This window comes from Ambystoma mexicanum, chromosome 6p (assembly GCF_040938575.1).
Source record: "Ambystoma mexicanum isolate Mex_15411 chromosome 6p, UKY_AmexF1_1, whole genome shotgun sequence".
Classification (NCBI taxonomy): Eukaryota; Metazoa; Chordata; class Amphibia; order Caudata; family Ambystomatidae; genus Ambystoma; species Ambystoma mexicanum.
Genome location: NC_090935.1, coordinates 169,559,746 through 169,579,464, shown reverse-complemented (window position 1 = coordinate 169,579,464; position 19,719 = coordinate 169,559,746).

Genomic DNA, 19,719 nt, shown 5'->3' with positions numbered 1-19,719 from the left:
ATCTGATCCAAATACATACTTCCCCGATAAACAGTTGTTTGGCATTGCATACACACATCATGCATTTACTGATGGTAGCCCCTGTTCCAATTCTGTCGTTTCTAGGAGCTTGGGTTCAAAAATGGCAACATATTTCACTTTTTGGTCGGGTTACCAATATTGGATTTGTCCCCGCTTTTACACAAATGTTCGCAAAGCATGTGGGCATTAGGTGGTGGAGTGTCAGATTTTTAAGATACATACATTTAGAGTAATATCCTATTTTCCGCTAAAAACCCCCCTGAACATACCAACGGGTCCTAACACTTCTTCAATTGTGCACAGAAAAATTACAAGACTAATGATATCACTTATAAAATTTTCACAAGTCCGCTCAATGAATGATCCATCTTTTTAGATTTATGTTTGAGTCAGGACAGGGCTTTGTTCAATTTCCTGCAGAGCCCAGGTAATTCAATCAGAGAAGTGTCATATCCCTTTTGGTGGGAACAGCAAAAGGCAGCTAGGCCTGGGAACACAGCTGTTGTGCAAGTCTCAACTCCTGTCGGGGGTAGCTGGTGGGCAAAATTCCCTCTCTTTTTAAGCCAGGCCTCAGATAAATGTTTCTTTGGCTGCCAGTTTTCCTGTCCAAATCAAACTTCCAATTTTTACGCATGCAGCTAGAATGCTGATTCTAAGTTTAAAACTATGACATTTAAACAATTGCAACCTATGTGACACTCAAAAGTAGGTCACTCATTTCTTTTAAACATTTAGATTTTTAGTGTCTTTCAGTCCAAATTTACTTAAACTGCTGAAATCCACAGCTCAGCCAGTTTTGCTATGAACATTATTTTAGGCTCATCCTCTTTCCAGATTTTGTATGCCCACAAGACTTTATTCTGTCAAATGTCTGGTGTTCAGTGAGATTGTTGGATATTCTGCAAAGTTTGAAATGGGCATTCTGAGCTTGCCTTCAGAGAAACAAAGGGTGATTTTTAAAGTGCTTTCTAGTGAACAGGCACTGCTGTTTTTCTCTTTGGCACCCCATTTCACTCATGGCTCTTCTGACCCAGCACACCCGCACCGGGGGGTGGCAAGTCAGGCAACCATTTTGGTGTACGCACAAACTGCGCGGTTTTCATAGATTCTGGCGCACATGTGGGCTTTTTGGCCATCTTGGATTTTCTAAGCCCACAGCACCAAATGTTGCAGCATGATAGCTCCAACATGGGTCAGGACACCCAACAGTCTTGAGAGATCACTATTGCTAGTGATTCCAAGGTCAGGAAGAGTGGCCAGCAACCCTGTCTAGTACCGCTTAAAGTCGAAAAAGGATTAGAAATTAAACAGTCGACCAGTGCAGTTAAATTAGAATGCAATGAAGACATTTTGGAGAAAATATGTGGGTCTAGAGAAATCTTTCCAATACTTCAAACATCTACGGCCATTAAACTGTATCAAATGCCTTTTCTGCATCCAAATATATACCTAGCACCCGATTCATGGAATTTTGTGCAGGATGAAAAGTTACTTTTCAGAGCTGAAAAGTATCATTGCACTGCCGAGTTTCTTCTGAGGATATTTGTTACCATAAAAAATGTAAGAAGGTACACGTATTGCTTTTCCCAGTTCTACTTGTTAACCCTTATGCCTAATTTTGGGGCCTTTCCAGGGTGCAAATCCTGAATTCTTTCTGTGATAACAGCTTCCATGATTGGTGATTCTAGTTCGGCTCCATCTGTATGCGTTCATTTTGGGATCCACATCTTGTCTAGAAAAGTGGTTTTCTTTGATAAAAGGGCATGCCATCCTTGAATGAAGAACAATGAGAGCCTGCATCCATTGGAAATCTCAGTTGCAGTGTAAATAGAGTAGCTGACAGCTTTTCCAATCAGATGCTTGCTCTCTGAATACTCCCTGCAGTTGAGTCAACTCAAGTGACTCAGACTTTACCCCTTGCTCCTATTGTCTATGCTTGAAGAAGAATAGGTACTGGGGCCCATTATGTGTAGGTAATTCCAATGGGATACCGGCAAACAGACCTACTGTTACTGGCGCCTTTACAGGTGCTGGCAATGCAAGAAATATTCACATGGACTCCATGTGGGGGTATTGCTGCCGGTAATAAGGGCAACGGGAATACTAGTGTCGATAATGCCAGCTGTTTTTTGCCAGTGGGGCCTGATTTACCTCCAGCTCTTGGCTGAGGGTAGATCACTGAACTGCCACCAGTAAACCTGGGCTCTGCCAGTCTAGAAAAGTGGCAGTATATGGAAATACCAGAACTTTTTTTTGCAGACCGGCAGGGTCGTAATGAGGCCCATTGGGGCTCATTATGCGTTTTCTGGTATTGTGCCAGTAATTCCGGCAGGAAACCGGCCAACAGATCTACTATTACAGACTCCTGATATCCCTGAATGTCCATGATATTAAAGGTATAGGTAAATCCCCATCCCTATTCCATGGACTCCACTGAATTTCATGGGGAAATTGCTAGTATTACAGGCACCGGTAGTACCAGTGCCGCTAATACCAGCTGTGTTTGCCAGTGGGGGCCTGATTTATCTGCAGCTCCTGGCTGGAGGTAAATCAGTCAACCCCCAATGGCAAACTTGTAGTTTGGTGGTGCAGGAAAAGTGGCGGTAACAGAATTATCTCCACTTTTGCCACCGCTGTTCCTGCACTTCCAAACTTATAATGAGGCCCTTTAGTCTTGAAATTACTGATCAACAGATTCAACAGTTCTGTCAGAGATGATCTAAACGTACTTTTTAAACAAAAATGTGATGCGTCTCTATAATTGCGTGTGTTGTTCCTTGGCCCATTTCTTTCTTGTGGTTGCCTGCTTCAGGATGCTACCCCCTAAAATGATTTCCAACTTTGTCAGAATTAAAAGCTAAATAGAAATTAAACAATTTAGCAGTTCATTCTCCACAGGGGAACTATATAGTGTCATGTTCATTTTCCTACTGATGTGCATAGCGCATTATATTTGTAGAGCTGCTTGTATCGTAATACACCCGAAAAAAGACACTTGCTCCCTGTTAGAAGCATAGATCGACCCCCTTACAATTATTAACAAACCATTATACGGGTAACATCTCAATTTTTCCAGACTTTGGAGACGCTACACGTTGACTTCAAATGTATTTCAATGTTGGCAACACATTTACTTACCCAGCATTTTCGCCATAAATGTCCGTTTATCTTATGTGGTTCTTTCGATATGAAGTCTTTCTCCTGTGCCAGAGCCACATCCGTGTTTAGGGACCGCAAGCAATGAAGTATTTTGATATGTGTTAAATAATGTTACATATCATGCGCGTAAAAAATATTCAAAATCAAAATCAAAAAATGTAATGATTTCACATTCATATCAGCAATGTTAAGGTGTGTAATGCATTATTCCATGATTTGAAGTATGTGATGACAATCAGAAGGAGGCACAATAAACCTTCAATACATAAAGCGATACATCCGATTTTTAGCATTATAGAAATATTTAACAATGAGTACACGTCGCGCAAAAGAAAAAAGAAAAACGTACCTGTCGTTGGCTGGATTCCGATACTTACTGGATGGTAATCCTGATCAGGCAACGGCATGAAGCTCTCTCCTCTCTCCAACAGCATTTTCTTTCCGGAATGGCCACCATGGAAAGGGAGAAGGGACTATGTGTAGTACCTTCTCCCTGCTCCATGGCGGTCATTTTTGTTGTTCACTTTTTTTAAGTTACTTCAATGGCAGCCATGGAAAGCAAGAAGGGACGTCATGAAGTCACTTCTCGCATTCCATGGTGGCCATTTTCTTTCTCTACTATGGCTGCCATGGAAAGAGAAAACTGACTATGTTTTCTATCGGCGGCATTCATTTTTAAAAACTTTTTTTTACTTTTTTTATCCGGCTGAGAAACTCACTGCGTCTCGCAGCCAAAAAAAAATAAACAGTAGTACCCCGGTCGAATGCTACGGGCTATGCTCGGCCCTGTAACTATGGGCCCCGGGGGCATCATCTTACGCAGTAAAGGCCCGCCGGCTCGGGACATATTGTCATATAAATGTATGCTTGATAGAAGTGAATGAAACTATGAAGTAAAAAACCATTATAGATGTTACCATTCTACTATGACACACAAATCCTGGTATGCTAAAGTAAAGAGCGAGAAACAGCAGTCTCTTCCTTTGGGAGTTAGATCTTAAGCTCATCTCCTTCACTCCCCACATGTGCCCACCCACAGTGAAACATTCCAAGTTGAAGAAGTTCCAAAACATGAAGTCAACGGGACACTTAACATTTGAAGATGCAAAAAAGAAAATCAATTGTATATCTGCCACAGCTATTGTTCACTTCACTGACAAATATAGACTGGTCTGCCTTGTCAACCTAAGTTATTACCTTTGACAACCGTTTTTGTTGCCTATAAGGATTTGTCTCATTAGTATTGTAGCGCTTCAGAGATGGTTGTTTCAGAGGACGTGTGCATCTTCAATTAGCGAGAGTGAGTTTTCAGTAAATATTCTCGAATCCCTGGACGTTCAGTTTCATTGTAGCCAGTCTTAGACCAGCATGTGATCTAGGTGATTTTGGATTTTTCCTGTGTAATCGTGCACCTCCAAAGTTGGTTGGACATTCACATCTATCAATTTGGAAAACCGGGTTTGCATAAAGGCAATCAGGTCATCAATGATAACAGCAACAGCAGTATGGCTGATAAAACACAGATGGCCAAGTCTATGGTTCAATTCTATCCTCATATCAGAAAGAATGTGGAGGTGGATTGCAGAATTACTATAATACATTTGTATGACAACTTTGACGTGGCGCACCACGAGCTCAGCCTACAAATTCCCCAGTCCACTAGAGTAGGAAGTTTTTAATTTGCTGTTTTCAATATTCAATGCAGTGTTGGCCTAAGAACGAACAGCACAGCTAGACACAAGTATTGATAATGATTTGTTATTTATAAAGCTCTTTGGCCAAAGCGCTCTCCATAGATTATATTTATATAGAATCATCACCCAATTGAAGTTGGTGCTCGTTTATCGACTTCAGAAGGATGAAAAGCGGGTTTGGCTTTGCCAGGATTTGAACCCGCAACCTGCAGATCATACACAGAGCTTAGCAGAGAACACTCAACACGCTGAGATATCTAACTTTCAGGTAAAAGGGTAAAACAGCCAGTTAAGGCCTCCTCCAACTTCACTGGGAGAGCCCTGCTGCGCGTAGACATTTATAGAATATGAAACATAGAGGGTCATTTTCGTCAGTAGATGGAGGTGAAAAAGTGTGGTGGTGTGGTTCTACGCCTCCATGTAATGCTCTGCCCAATTTCCATGCTGTTCCAAGGTCTAGGAGGACAGCAAAGCAGAGTTGCATCTTTGCTTTCCTTTCCTCCTCCATCTTGGAAGAGCACCTGAATTTACGCCTCCTCCAGATTTGTATGTAGCTGTACAAACTAACGGATGCCATGGTATACACCTTTTTATTTTCACCTGATAGAAAGTATGCAGATTCCTTTGGTATACATTATTTATTTATTGTATACATGGTTTTACAAATTACACCTCTATGCATTGCGTGCATCTTTTAGCATCACGCATACGAATACATTATAAAACACCTCCTGAAAAGTCGAATTTCCAGCTAGTGTTATATTTCTTACGAAACGGAGAGTAAAAGTGATTTCACATTGTTTTACTCTTCACGTTTAGACTCAGCTTTGTGAGTGATTATAAACTGTGTGCAGGGGACCCAACAGCAAGTACGTGCTAATATGAATTGTCCTCTGCATGCAATTTTCTTTTTTCTAAATTGTGGGTAGGAGACTGGGTAGGAGACTGTGTGGCCATTTTGGAATTGATGTTGCCACTAATTCAAAGACTGCCTTCCATCTTCAGAATAAATGATAAGCACTGCACAGAACCTGCACAGAAAATATCCAAGATGAGGTAAGATGAGGTATTCACTTCCTAAAAAGGAGAGGTCAGTGACAGTATGTTGCTTCCACTATGTATGCACAGAAGGATTAGAATAGATAGGGGGTACACTACGGACCCCATAACCCAAGATGGCCGTCGTTTTCACTCACTGCAATAAAATACAGACAGTCTAGTTCTAACTAGTGTGTGTTTTTTATTGAGTTAATGATTAACCAATTGTTTTTATTGGGAAATATGTTTGGCCCTAAAGCCACTGCTCCATACAGTGATAATGCAGTGGACAGCAAACACTAACATGTGCCTAAAAAGAACTATACTTTACATAGCCAAATAAATGTATTAAAACACTGATACCAAGTAACTCAGCGGTCTACTGAGCCAGGCTGTTGTTGTAGTTATTGGCACATCTTACCAGTCTTACCAGTCGGTGCACTCGGAAGAGTTTCTGTAGGTACCTGTGGGATGCATTGACCCACTCTGCTATACTATGCGGCCTCACTCTGCTATCTATAGTGCAAGAAACAGTCAAATGGCGGCAAAACCCTTGTGCGCGCCAAAACCTCCAAAACCGCATTTTTCAACACACAAAAAGATGTCTGCACAACCTGCCACCCATGGTGCATGGGTGGTGGAACAGAGCACACGATGCAGAAAAGTGCCAGTGGGCTCCATGACAAAGTAAACATGGAGTACAGAGGGAGAAGCACTGCTTTGCAAATTAACCTCCAAAATTTGCCTGTAAATGACATTTATTTTGCTGCTGAAACCCCAGAAGGCCTGTACATAACACTTTCCAACTCTCAAAATCTTGCTTGGCGCGAAAATCTAATTAATCTAATGAAGCATTGTGAATTTACAAAGTCCTGAAATGTTAAGAGCAAAACATGTTCTCAGAAAAACCGATTGCCTGTCGATGACAGATCCTGTCAAAAATCTGTGTGCGGCCACACTGGGCTGCCTGTGAGTGACATCCCCTATCAAATGGGCTCTCCTGATTAAACTTAAAGTTGTCTAAAAATAAGCATCTACCGGATTAGCAAATATAAAATGGCTGTTGCTGAAAGGAACACGGATCTCAGTTGTTTTGATCCACAGGTTTAGATCTAAGAATGTAATTTAGCTATGTCATCTGATGCAACACGTTTGTTTTGTGCTGATTTTTAAGTCAAGAAATTAAGAATTTAATTAGGCTGGCTGGGCCTGCAGGAAGTTGAAAAACAGGTTTCCACTTAAGGGGAGGGCATTCCTCTCAGCAGATGCTCACTGACATATGGTAATTGTGGGGTAGGACAGACTTGTGTCTACTCCCAAGGACTGAACAATGACAGATTCTCCAGACCAGGAAATGGACTTGTGAAAAGGTTGTAAACTAGGCTTGCAGAAGGAAATCCCAAAGGTGGGGGGGCTGCTCCCTTCCTCCAGAGAATGACAAAAGGCATAACATTTGCTGCTAAGAATATGTAATGAACATTTTTAGAGACGTATAACTTGCTATCAGAAGTGGTGAAAAATATTAAAAGGGCAGAATTGTTACTCTAATTTTTGGCCCTACATTTCAAAACATGGTGGAACCGTGTAGCATATTCTGAGCAGGAATGGCGATATATGTGGTTTTATGGGAACTGTATTTATGCTAGAATTGTTAAACTTTGCACACACATACCTATGGTAAACACGCATATTTGTGTAAATTTGGAGAAAGTTTGGAAAATGTTTTCATGGAGAAATTGATAAAATGCTGAGAAAGGTGAAACAAGGTCTCAGAGCTGTGGGATTTTGAGGAACAGATACTCCTTAAAGTATGTAATCCTTGTATGTGATTTTCATAAAGGTTACAAATGTATACATATGTATTTAGGACAAAATACAATTTTGATACTAGTAGCTAGGGGAGGTTTCTAAGGATTGTAAAAACCAAACCATAAACTTGACATCATCTGTCCTTGATCCAATCACTCGGGTGCAAGGCAGAGATGAGGCTCTGAGCCAATCCCAGTTCACAGGGGCAAGCTTAGAGAAGCCGGCCATGCACCCATTTCTGTGATGTCATTGGAAAGGATAATTAGAGACAGCTGACAACACACAGACATACTCTCTCTTCTGATTCCAGTGAAGCACTCTGATCCAGCATTCAACATCCAGCCTTTAACATCCTTCCAGATCCAGATGCCAATCACCAAGCCAAGCAGTAGCTGAACCATTTTCAGCTAGGTCTAAATACTCCCTTAATCCTCAATTAATCCTCAACTAATCCTTACAACCCAGTGGAGCGCTGTGGTGTGGGGAAGCATCCTAAAACTATCTGGCTTGCTACCTCAATGCTTGCCTGATGAATTCACCATCCCGCTGATCTGAAATATCCAGAAACAAGAAGGGCAGATCCTGTGCAGTTCCGGTGACCGGTCTAGCTAATCCAGTCCCGCGCCTGATGTGCTGTCTTTCCCTGTTAGACCCGATCCATTGACCAGAATCTTGACGGGTCTGAAATCTTAAATCCCAGTGGATTGTGAGTATTAACAGGATACTGGAGAACTATTGTATACCTTGCCATATCTTGTTCCACCCTAATCTCTGAACTATCCTCACTTTCATAACCAGTAACAGTGTCCAAATCCTTAGTGCTATCTCGCTCTGTCTATTGGCTAAAGCATCATTTTCAAAGTAATTTTTATTTGTGTAACCCTGATCCAAAAATCCCACTTCGAGTGTACTGTGGACTGGTTCCGCCTGGGAAGGTGATGGGGATCTATTTCTGAAGTCATGAATCAGCCTCAGAGCTTACTTCGAACCAGCCTGTTTGTCTAGCTTGTATGCTCTAGCCTTGAGTAAATTAACAGGGGGGTCCTGGGAGTCCCTCTGCCAGACATTAGTCATGGTTACGAGAGAGTTACCCAGAGTCTTTAGCTCACTATATTTCACAGAGAAGAAATATCCCAAACATATCATTCTTTGTGCTGCCCTGGGGAAGTCCAGCACTGAAATGCTAGGCAATTCTCCTCTGAACAAGAGTACCAACAGCAACCCCAGACACGTGTTTTGGTCTGGTTGGACCTCGTTAGTAGGGTGGAGCTGTGCCTCTCCAAGAATAGTGAGCAAGAGGTCCACGTCTGAATTCCCCTAGTAACGTAGGGTGAGACCCAAAGTTACTTAAATATGCAAATTAACAGGGGGTTTCTGGGAGACCCTCTGCCAGGCATTAGTCCTGGTTATGAGAGACTTACCCAGAGTCTTTAGCACACTATCTTTCACAGAGAAGAAATATGCCAAACATATAAGTCTTTGTCCTGCCCTGGGGCAGTCCAGCACCGAAATGCTAGGCAATTCTCCTCTGAACAAGAGTACCAACAGCAACACCATACACGTGTTTCAGACTTGTTAGGCCTCATCAGTGAGGTGAACCTGTGCCTCTCTGAGCAGATTGAGCAGGGAGTCCAAGTCTGCTTGCCCCCTGGTAATATGTTCAAAGCGGCTCCTGTAGAAATTCTATAATAATTTAAGCAATTTTGTCCACATTTAGTGTTTTTGCTCAGCCAGTTTCAAAGCCATCTGACAGTTGAAAAGTCAAATCCGTTTTTCTCTTGTGTTTAAGGGAGGAAGGTGGGAGTGATATTCTGTTTGTTCTGTATTATTTCTGAGTACATGGTCTCCCCTCACATCTATTTAAATTGCCTATTGGTGGATTGAGGGGTGTTGCAGAGAGAACCTCTAACCACAGTGCCATCACAGTGCCTCAATGGAGGGAAACTGAACTAATGGTCTTCGGATCCCCCCAAGCAAGAGCAAAATTAGATCCAGCTTATGCAACTTTCCACATCAAAGATGCACCAGTAGTGGTCGCAGAAAAAGTAAAGACTCTAGGCATTTACATGCAGGCCTCAATGGGAGCAGAGGCACAGGTGGCATATCTGAAAAAGACTTGTCAGTACCACCAAAGACTACTTAAACAAATAAACCCCCACCTGAGGCAACAAAACAGCGGCAACATCGCGAGAGACTTCATAATTTCTAGACTCGATTATGGCAATTCTCTTATGCTTGGTGCCACCAAAAAATGCATCAAACAATGCCAAACCATCCAAAATAATGCCACAAGAACTATCACAGGCAAATCCTATAGAGACCACATTTCTGATGACAGGAAAACCCTCCACTGGTTTTCTGTAGAGGATTGCATCTCCTTTAAGTCTATGTCCTTTGTCCACCATTTATTATATGGATCAGCGCCCGATTATCTCAAAAAATAAATTAGACCCTATGTACCCAGCCGAACACTTAGATCAGGAAATAAAAGGCTGATTCTTACCAGACAAGTAAATAAATCCATTGGCCTGGGCCGAGCCTTTCCCAGCGTAGCCACGACTAAATGGAACAGACTCTCTTTATCCCCGACTTGAGTCCAATTATCTGATTTTCAGAAAAAAGCTGAAAACGGCTCTTTTCAAGTAACTATCCTGTCCTGCTTTGACCAGTCACCTGACCTATGCGATCAGCTGTTAGGCGGAAACCTGTGCAGTTCCCTCTGGGACGACTGCAAAAGATTTAGGACTACAGGTGTTTGGCAGTAAACCCACTTGGTAGCAGTCTGTTCCACACAGATTCACTTGGTAGCTGTGGCTGAGCAGTAAGACTTCCCTCAAGAAGAGTTAGACAGTATGTGGAGTATACAACATAGGGCAATTCTTCACAGTAAGGCAAGCAAACACGCAACAAGGCTTCAGTGTAAAGATATAAAGGTATTTATTTATAACGACACATCTATAGAAAACACTCTGGCACTATTACGGCAAACACTTCAATTACAATTACTCTACGAAGAAAAAGATCAATTCCCCTAACAATAGTTCAACAAGTCTAGGTTTTACCAGCATCACTTATTTGCAGTCAGAGGTGTATGCTTCAACCTAGATGGCACTCTAGTATTCGTTAGGACGGGAGAGAAAAATAAGCAGGTTACGAAATCAATACGGTTCCAATACTTAACGGAAAAATGCAAGGCAAGAAGACAAGAACCACGGTAGATCATAAAGTTCAGAGGCCAGGCCCACTCGGCGAGAGGCGCGGCGATATGTCCCAAAAAGTATCTTAGTGGAAATGCATTCGAGTCTTTGTAGCAAATTGTTATCGGCAGATTGGACCAGTCCAGAACAACACGCTAGAGAAAGCTTGGAGGCGACCCTATGGAGAGGCGAGGATTAAGACACCTCACTCTATCCGGCAACAAGGGAAGCCAGGCGGACACAGTACCTTGATTGTGGAGAGACAGCTCCAGCGGGGACAGTTGTTCCCGGTGGTGGGTGCACGTCCGGTTTTTGCCAAGAGGAGAGAGGATCTCGTCGTCGAAGGAAAGTTGAAGATCGTTGCACCACCAGGGAAGAGACCAGCCGCGGAGTGCTCCGTCACAAGGCACAACCTTTTGGTCGCAGGGCAGGGGTAGTGGCTATCCGGTTGCCGAGGTGCTCTGCAGAGGCAATTCGACCACTGCGTCCTGAGGCGAAGAAAAATCAAAAGGGACTGGTTGTTCCCACCAGTCAGGGGAAGAGACTCTCCGGCAGGGAGATCTCCTCTGTCGTCAGGAAGTGGTGAGTCGGTTCAGCAGGGCTCCACCGGAGGTGTCGTCGTTGCAGGTCGGCTCAGCTTTACCCTCGTCGATTCTTAGGTCCTGTGGCGACTTCTGAAGATCCAGTCCCAAAAGCACTGCTTTTATGCAGAAAACCCCCATTCATTCAGCCTAGCTGTCAATCAACACACGCTAAGTGGTGAGCGGGGAGGCTCACCACTTGGGCCAATCACACCAGAGTGCGACCAGAGTTGGCAAGGGAAATCGGTCCAGGGTGCCTAAACCCCCTCCCACACCCCTGTGGTAACCCAGACAGAATGGCACCACTTTGGAGGGTCTCTGTACAGAAGCCCGCCAAAAGTGGAACAAAGGGCTCGACCTTTGGTTTAGGAGTCACAGAGACGAACACAGACGCCATTTTAAAAACCGAGTTCTGGCAGAAAATACCGTCCGATAGACTTATTTAAGATAAGTAGACCGGTGGTATGTTAGAGACTAACGAGGAAAAGTATCAATCTCCAACAATGGGAAGAATCCCATAGGGTTATATTCGGGGTCGAACATAACAAGTAGTTTCCACTGTCACCAGCCAAAACTCGACGAGGGGGGACGGGACAGTGCCCCCTCGAATAACAGACCCAGGAGTAATCAAATTACCCCTACTAGTATGTCCACAATAGGATGGTTTGTACTAGTTCTGTTAGTAAATTTAGGTCTAGTAAAGCCAATGGTGACTTTACATGCCCGGGGAGACAGTAGTCAGTCCCCGGGTATGGAGTCTATGACGGAGGTCCGCTAGGACGCCCCAGTGTTACGGCACGTAGGGTGCGGTGTAACACACATAGAAAAACATATGAGACCCTATGGAGTAAAAGACCCCATAGCCCATAGAACACATTGACATTCAAAGGAATTACACACATTCATGTCCAAGAGTGGGAGAAAAAGAGTCTCACTCTTGGCAGGATGGAAAAAACAAACTCCAGAAATCCAGCAAAGCTGCTGGGGGACTCACTAGGTTAGGAAATTCAGCCTAAACAGAGAATTCTCCCTAACACTGGCCCCCCCCCAGACTAAGGGACAAGAGGATTTAATCCACTCCTGGATGAATCTCATACCTCTAGTCGATGACATACATTCTAGAGAGACCATCAGCATTTTGGTGGTGACACCCTGACCTGTGCTCAATGGTGAAATCAAACCCTTGCAGGCAGATCGACCATCTCAATAGTTTTGGGTTTTCCCCTTTCATTTGCATTAAGCATCTCAAGGGTTGGTGGTCAGTCTGAATGACAAAAGTAGAACCATACAAGTATGGCCTAAACTTCTTCAGAGCCCACACGATAGCAAAGTACTCTCTTTCGATTGTTGCCCACCTTCTTTCAGGATCCTTCAGCTTGCGGCTGATTAAGCAAACGGGGTGCTCCCTACCTTTTCTATCCAATTGACTGAGTACGGCACCTATTCCTACATTTGAAGCATCTGTCTGCACAATGAAGTGTTGGCGGTAATCAGGAGCTCTGAGTACTGGGGCTTGGCAAAGAGCCTTTTTCAGGTTTTCAAAAGCCTGATTGCACTCCTCGTTCCATCTGACCTTTTTAGGGAATTTGGGCGAGGAGATGACATTCAGTGGAGAAGCTATGGTCCCATAGTTCTCTATGAAATTCCTCTAGTACCCAATGAGGCCTAGGTAGGCTCTCACTTGGGTTTGAGTAGTAGGTGTTGTCCAATTTGGCACAGCTTCAATCTTACTGAGCAAAGGCCTTATTTCTCCACCTCCTACCTCATGTCCAAGATAGACTACCTTACTCTGTCCAATTTGGCATTTACTCGCCTTTATGGTCAGATTGGCTCGTCCAAGGGCCTGCAAAACATCTCTCAGGTGGGTTACATGTTCTTCCCAGGAATTGCTGAACACTGCGATGTCATCCAAGTATGCCATGCAGAAGTCCTCCATCCCATTCAGAACCTGGTTTACCATCCGTTGAAACGTAGCAGGTGCATTCTTCAATCCGAAAGGCATTACCTTAAACTGGTATAAGCCAACGGGGGTAGAAAATGCAGTTTTCTCCTTGGCATGGTCTGTCAGGGCTATTTGCCAATAGCCTGACGTCAAGTCAAATGTGCTGAGGAACCTGGCGGCGCCAAGTTTATCCACCAACTCATCTGTTCTTGGCAAAGGGTGGGCATCAGTCTTAGTGACTGCATTAAGAGCTCTATAATCCACGCAGAATCTAAGTTCTTTAGATTCGGCCTTTGGTACTAACACAACTGGGCTAGACCATGGACTAGTAGAGGGCTCTATTACCCTGAGATCAAGCATCTTGCTGACCTCACCTTTGATGTGGGTTCGTACGGTTTCTGACATTCTGTATCCTCTGCTTTTGACCGGCAGACAGTCACCAGTGAGTATGTCGTGCTGGCCCCAAGGGGTCAAGCCTGGTGAAAGCGAGAACAGAGAGGCAAACTGATTCAACATAGATTTGCACTCTTCTTGTTGCTCGGGTGTCAGATTGGAGGAGAGATTTACTCCTTCAATTTTTTCATCTAAAGGTAAGCCTCTGAGGAGATCCGGAAGAGCTTCACTCTCTTCTTCTTCCTCGGATGATGCTAGAAGCAACGCTCCTACATCGGGTCTTGAGACATACGCTTTGAGTCGGTTGGTGTGAAAGACTGTCGGAGCCTCCTTGGGATTGCCCAAGTCCACCAGATAGTTGACCTCTCCGAGTTTACCCACAACTCTGAAGGGTCCCATCCACTTGTCTTGCAAGGCCCTCTGCCTTGTTGGGATCATAACAAGAACGAGCTGGTCTTGAGCAAACTCAACCATGTTAGCCTTTTGATCGTGCCAGTGCTTGACCAATGCTTGTCCAGCTTTCAAGTTATCACTTGCTTCCGTCATCATGTGCGACATTCTCCTCCGGAGACCTATCACGTAGTCAGTCACTCTGATTGGCTTGGGGGAAGGAGCACTCTCCAACCCCTCCTTAATCAGGGCCAATGGACCTCTGACGGGATGACCATAGAGAAGCTCGAAGGGAGAGTAACCTACTCCCTCCTGAGGGACTTCCCTATAAGCAAAGAGAAGGCATGGCAGTAGAAGGTCCCACTTACGCTTAAGGGGTTCTTCTAAAGCACCTATCATGCTCTTCATGGTTCAGTTGAACCGTTCTATCAACCCATTGGTTTGTGGGTGGTAAGCTGTTGAGAACTTGTAAGTAACTCCACAGGTTTTCCACATGGCTTTCATGTAGTGGGACATAAAGTTTGACCCCCTGTCAGAGATTACTTCCTTAGGAAACCTGACCCTAGTAAAAATACCAAGGAGGGCCTTAGCCACAGCCGGAGCTGTAACAGTCCTCATAGGAATTGCCTCAGGATACCTAGTAGCATGGTCTACTACGACAAGTATAAACCTGTTGCCTGAGGAGGTTGGAGGATCAAGGGGACCAACAATGTCAATCCCTACTCTCTCAAATGGGACTCCCACAACTGGGAGAGGCACTAAAGGTGCCACATTCTTGGAGCCAACCTTACCAGAGGTCTGGCAGGTGTGGCAGCTCCTGCAGTGTTTTTCCACTTCGGCCCCCATCTTCGGCCAATAGAAGTAGAGAGAGAGTCTTTCCTTAGTCTTCTTGAAACTCAAGTGACCAGCCAAAGGAATCTCGTGGGCTAACTGCAAGAACTGTGGTCTGTTCTCTTGGGGTACTACAAGTCATTTGTAGTCTCCAGGTGCAGATTCGGTCAGTTCACTGTAGAAGAGGCCATCTTCCCAGTGCAACCTGTATTTCCCAGGCTCTTGCCCTTCAGCCTTAGCTTCTGCCTGGTGGCGAAGACCTTCCAGAGTTGGACATTCTCTCTGTCCCTTACTGAAGTCTGCCCTGCTGGGTCCACCTTCAGCCAGTAAAGACTGCAGCTCAGGATGGTCAACAGGATCCAGATCTCCAATGAGTTCCTGGCCTTCTATTAGCTCTTCCTCAGAGTCTAATTCTACCACACAGGGTTGTACCTCCCTCTCAGCCTCAGCCGGAGGTGAAGTTATGGGTGTAACTTTGGACAACCGCGGGGAAGTCTGTGTTGGCTGCACTGAAATGCTGGCTGCTGGTTTTGGGGCAGAAGTCTTAGGTTTCCCTTTCGCTTCGGTTTTCCTCGAGACAGCCGCCGATAATTCCAGTGGAGCAGGAGTGATTCCTTTCTTCATCATCTCCTGGAGAGTACCGCGCATGGTCCTCTCTCTTGCGGGTCTGGGTAGCTCCTGTAACCGTTTACTAGGAGGTCTGGGAGTATGCGATACAACTCCAAGAGTTTTCAAATCGTTACCCAACAGTACGCGTCCTGGTACCTCACTCTGTATGCTGACAGGTATCTTCACAGTCATGTCGTTACACTGGATGAGAACTGGTAATTGGGGAAGCATCTGCACAGGCCCTCCAGCTAACTTGGTGAGGCGTTTGGGTGCCTTAGCAACATCCTCAGCCTGAAAAAACGATTTATCCACCACAGTTATGCTGGCCCCAGTGTCCCTAATGGCAGGAGTCTCCTTACCATTCACCTGGACACTGTCCTTATAATACTCTTTAGTATTATCGGGGATAGAATTATAGACATCTAAATTCTGCTGTTCCCACAACCCCAGAAATACTAAAGAAACGCTGGCTGAAACTCTAATGGGTTCATCCGCCAGCAGTAGAAAGTTTCCACTTGCCATTTGGACTTCCTCCTCTGGAGCGAAGGCTAAGGAGACAAGCTGGACCCCTGAAGGTTTACCCTTACATCTGGGATCTCCTTTGACGTGGTCAGTCGAGCCACAAACAAAGCATTTACTGAATGCTTTCTGGAATGGTGGCTTGTTCTGGCCTCCTTCTGGCTTGGCACCAGAAGACACACTATTCTGCTGTGGTTTTCCTTGTGGCTTACCCTTCTGGTTTTGTTTGGGGCCTTCTTTGGAATTTGAGTCATTAGAATTCTCTTGTGAGTCTTTTTTAGGCTGTTTTCCCTCATCCTTTTTCTGAGTTGCCCCAGAATCCTTATGGGTAGCCCTGTTGGCAACCCATAAGTCAGCAGCCTTAGCTAGCTTCCGGGAATCCAATTCCTTCGAATCAGCCAAGTGCTGTCTGAGCTCAGGAGAACAGGCATCATAAATAGACTCCAACATAAAAAGATTCTTCATACCCTCATAAGTGTTCACTTTGTAACCCTTAATCCATCCCTCTAAATTATTCAACCCTTCACTCACCCAGGTAGCCCAAGGGGTACCATCATGCTTTTTGAGGGTTCTAAACCTCTTAAGATACTGGGAAGGGGTCTTCCCAAATCTAGCTATCAAAGCTAGTTTCACACTTTCGTTATCCGTCTTATCCGCCTCCCCCAATTCCATTACCACATCAGTCGCAACAGGAGGGAGCCTAGAGACCAACCAGGGAAGTAAATCGTTCCTGGTGATGTCCTGGAGCCCATGATTGTATTCAAACAGTTTTAACCAATCCAACACATCCGATCTCGGTTCATACATACCCACTAATTCCTTCGGCATCCGGGGTCTTTTGGGACTGGAGCTCCTAGAGGAACCAGAGGAGAGAGAAGCATTTTCCATAGACAACTTTTTCATCTCTAACTCGTGATTAAGTTCTATTTCCCTGAGTCTTAACTCAGCTTGCTTCTGCTCAGCCTGGGCATTCATCCGTCTGAACTCGAGCACTTGGTTTCGTTCAGATTGAGCCAAGAACCGTTTGTATTCCAATTCGAGCTTCATTTTTTCGAGTTCAAAATAAGCAGGGTTACATGTGGGACCTTGTATGGGCCCCGTAGGTACAGCTGGTAAGGCAGGTAGAGGAGCAGGGGAGACAGTTTCGTTAGCCTCTCCTTCCTCTTCAACCTCTTCATCACTATTATCAGAATTAAGATTTAGATCAACACATCACTGTTATCTACATTTGCTGGAGAAATTGGTTCCTCTGAACCAGTACCCAGACTTTGGGTCGGCAGCAATCTCTCTATTAGTTCTAACTTCTTGCCCCTTACAGAAAGATTCTCTTGCCTACAGAGAGCTCGTAAACTCTCAGTATTTTCACCTGACAAGGATTCTTGACTGTAAGCTTCCATAGTAGACATGTTTTTGAAAGTTGCTTTTTAGTGCTAAGCTTTGTGGTTAGTTATCCTAAAGTGTCGAAAAGCACTCTAAACTGTATACTCGATACAAATCCCACCGTTGTACACCAGTGTTAGGCGGAAACCTGTGCAGTTTCCTCTGGGACCACTGCAAAAGATTTAGGACTACAGGTGTTTGGCAGTAAACCCACTTGGTAGCAGTCTGTACCACACAGATTCACTTGGTAGCTGTGGCTGAGCAGTCAGACTTCCCTCAAGAAGAGTTAGACAGTATGTGGAGTATACAACATAGGGCAATTCTTCACAGTAAGGCAAGCAAACACGCAACAAGGCTTCAGTGTAAAGATATAAAGGTATTTATTTATAACGACACATCTATAGAAAACACTCTGGCACTATTACGGCAAACACTTCAATTACAATTACTCTACCAAGAAAAAGATCAATCCCCCTAACAATAGTTCTACAAGTCTAGGTTTTACCAGCATCACTTATTTACAGACAGAGGTGTATTCTTCAACCTAGATGGCACTCTAGTATTCGTTAGTACGGTAGAGAAAAATAAGCAGGTTACGAAATCAACACGGTTCCAATACTTAACGGACAAATGCAAGGCAAGAAGACAAGAACCACTGTAGATCATAAAGTTCAGAGGCCAGGCCCACTCGGAGAGAGGCGAGGCGATATGTCTCAAAAAGTATCTTAGTGGAAATGCGTTCGAGTCTTTGTAGCAAATTGTTATCGGCAGATTGGACCAGTTCAGAACAACACGCTAGAGAAAGCCAGAACAACACGCTAGAGAAAGCTTGGAGGCGTCCCTATGGAGAGGCGAGGATTAAGACACCTCACTCTATCCGGCAACAAGGGAAGCCAGGCGGACACAGTACCTTGATTGTGGAGAGACAGCTCCGGCGGGGGCAGTTGTTCGTGGTAGTGGGTGCACGTCCGGTCTTTGCCAAGAGGAGAGAGGATCTCGTTGTCGAAGGAAAGTTGAAGATCGTTGCACCACCAGGAAAGAGACCAGCCGCGGAGTGCTCCGTCACAAGGCACCACCTTTTGGTCGCGGTACAGGGGTAGTGCCTATCCGGTTGCCGAGGTGCTCTGCACGGGCAATTCGACCACTGCGTCCTGAGGAGAAGAAAAAGCAAAAGGGACTGGTTGTTCCCACCAGTCAGGGGAAGAGACTCTCCGGCAGGGAGATGTCCTCTGTCGTCGAGAAGTGGTGAGTCGGTTCAGCAGGGCTCCACCTGAGGTGTCGTCGTTGCAGGTCGGTTCAGCTTTACCCTCGTCGGATTCTTAGGTCCTGTGGCGACTTCTGAAGATCCAGTCCCAAAAGCCCTGCTTTTATGCAGAAAACCCCCATTCATTCAGTCTAGCTGTCAAACAACACACGCTAAGTGGTGAGCGGGGAGGCTCACCACTTGGGCCAATCACACCAGAGTGCGACCGGAGTTGGCAAGGCAACTCGGTCCAGGGTGCCTAAACCCCCTCCCACAACCCTATGGTAACCCAGACAGAATGGCACCACTTTGGAGGGTCTCTGTACAGAAGCCCGCCAAAAGTGGAACAAAGGGCTCGACCTTTGGTTTAGGAGTCACAGAGACGAACACAGACGCCATTTTAAAAACCGAGTTCTGGCAGAAAATACCATCCGATAGACTTATATGCGTTCCTGGACCCTCATTTGGTGGTCTGACAGCTGGCCCCGGCGCCCCTCGTCATCCACTGCCTTTGTGAGGTGCCGGGCCATGTTGAGGGTCCTGGACCTGAAGTCCTCTCAGCGATTCTTGACATGATGTAAGTCGCAGACTGCCACATCCTCTGCATTGATGGCAGTCACGATGTCCATCCAGTTCCTGGTCTGTCCTTCTTTTTCGGCGCGCGAATTTCCAAAGAGGGCATCATACTGCCCCAGGACTTGCTCCACCAGGACACCAACATCCCTGGCACTGAAGCTGGTGGCCCTCTGCCTCTCTGGCTGGGGGTTGCCAGTGCTGCCCGATGGTGTTCTGCTGGACATGGCAACCCCAGAGACAGGAGTGGGTGGGCAACTGGGTCCTGGGGCTGGGCTGTGGAGCGATGTAATCCCAGTCGGGAATCTTCAGTTCCAGCAGGGGTGGTCACAGCAACTGC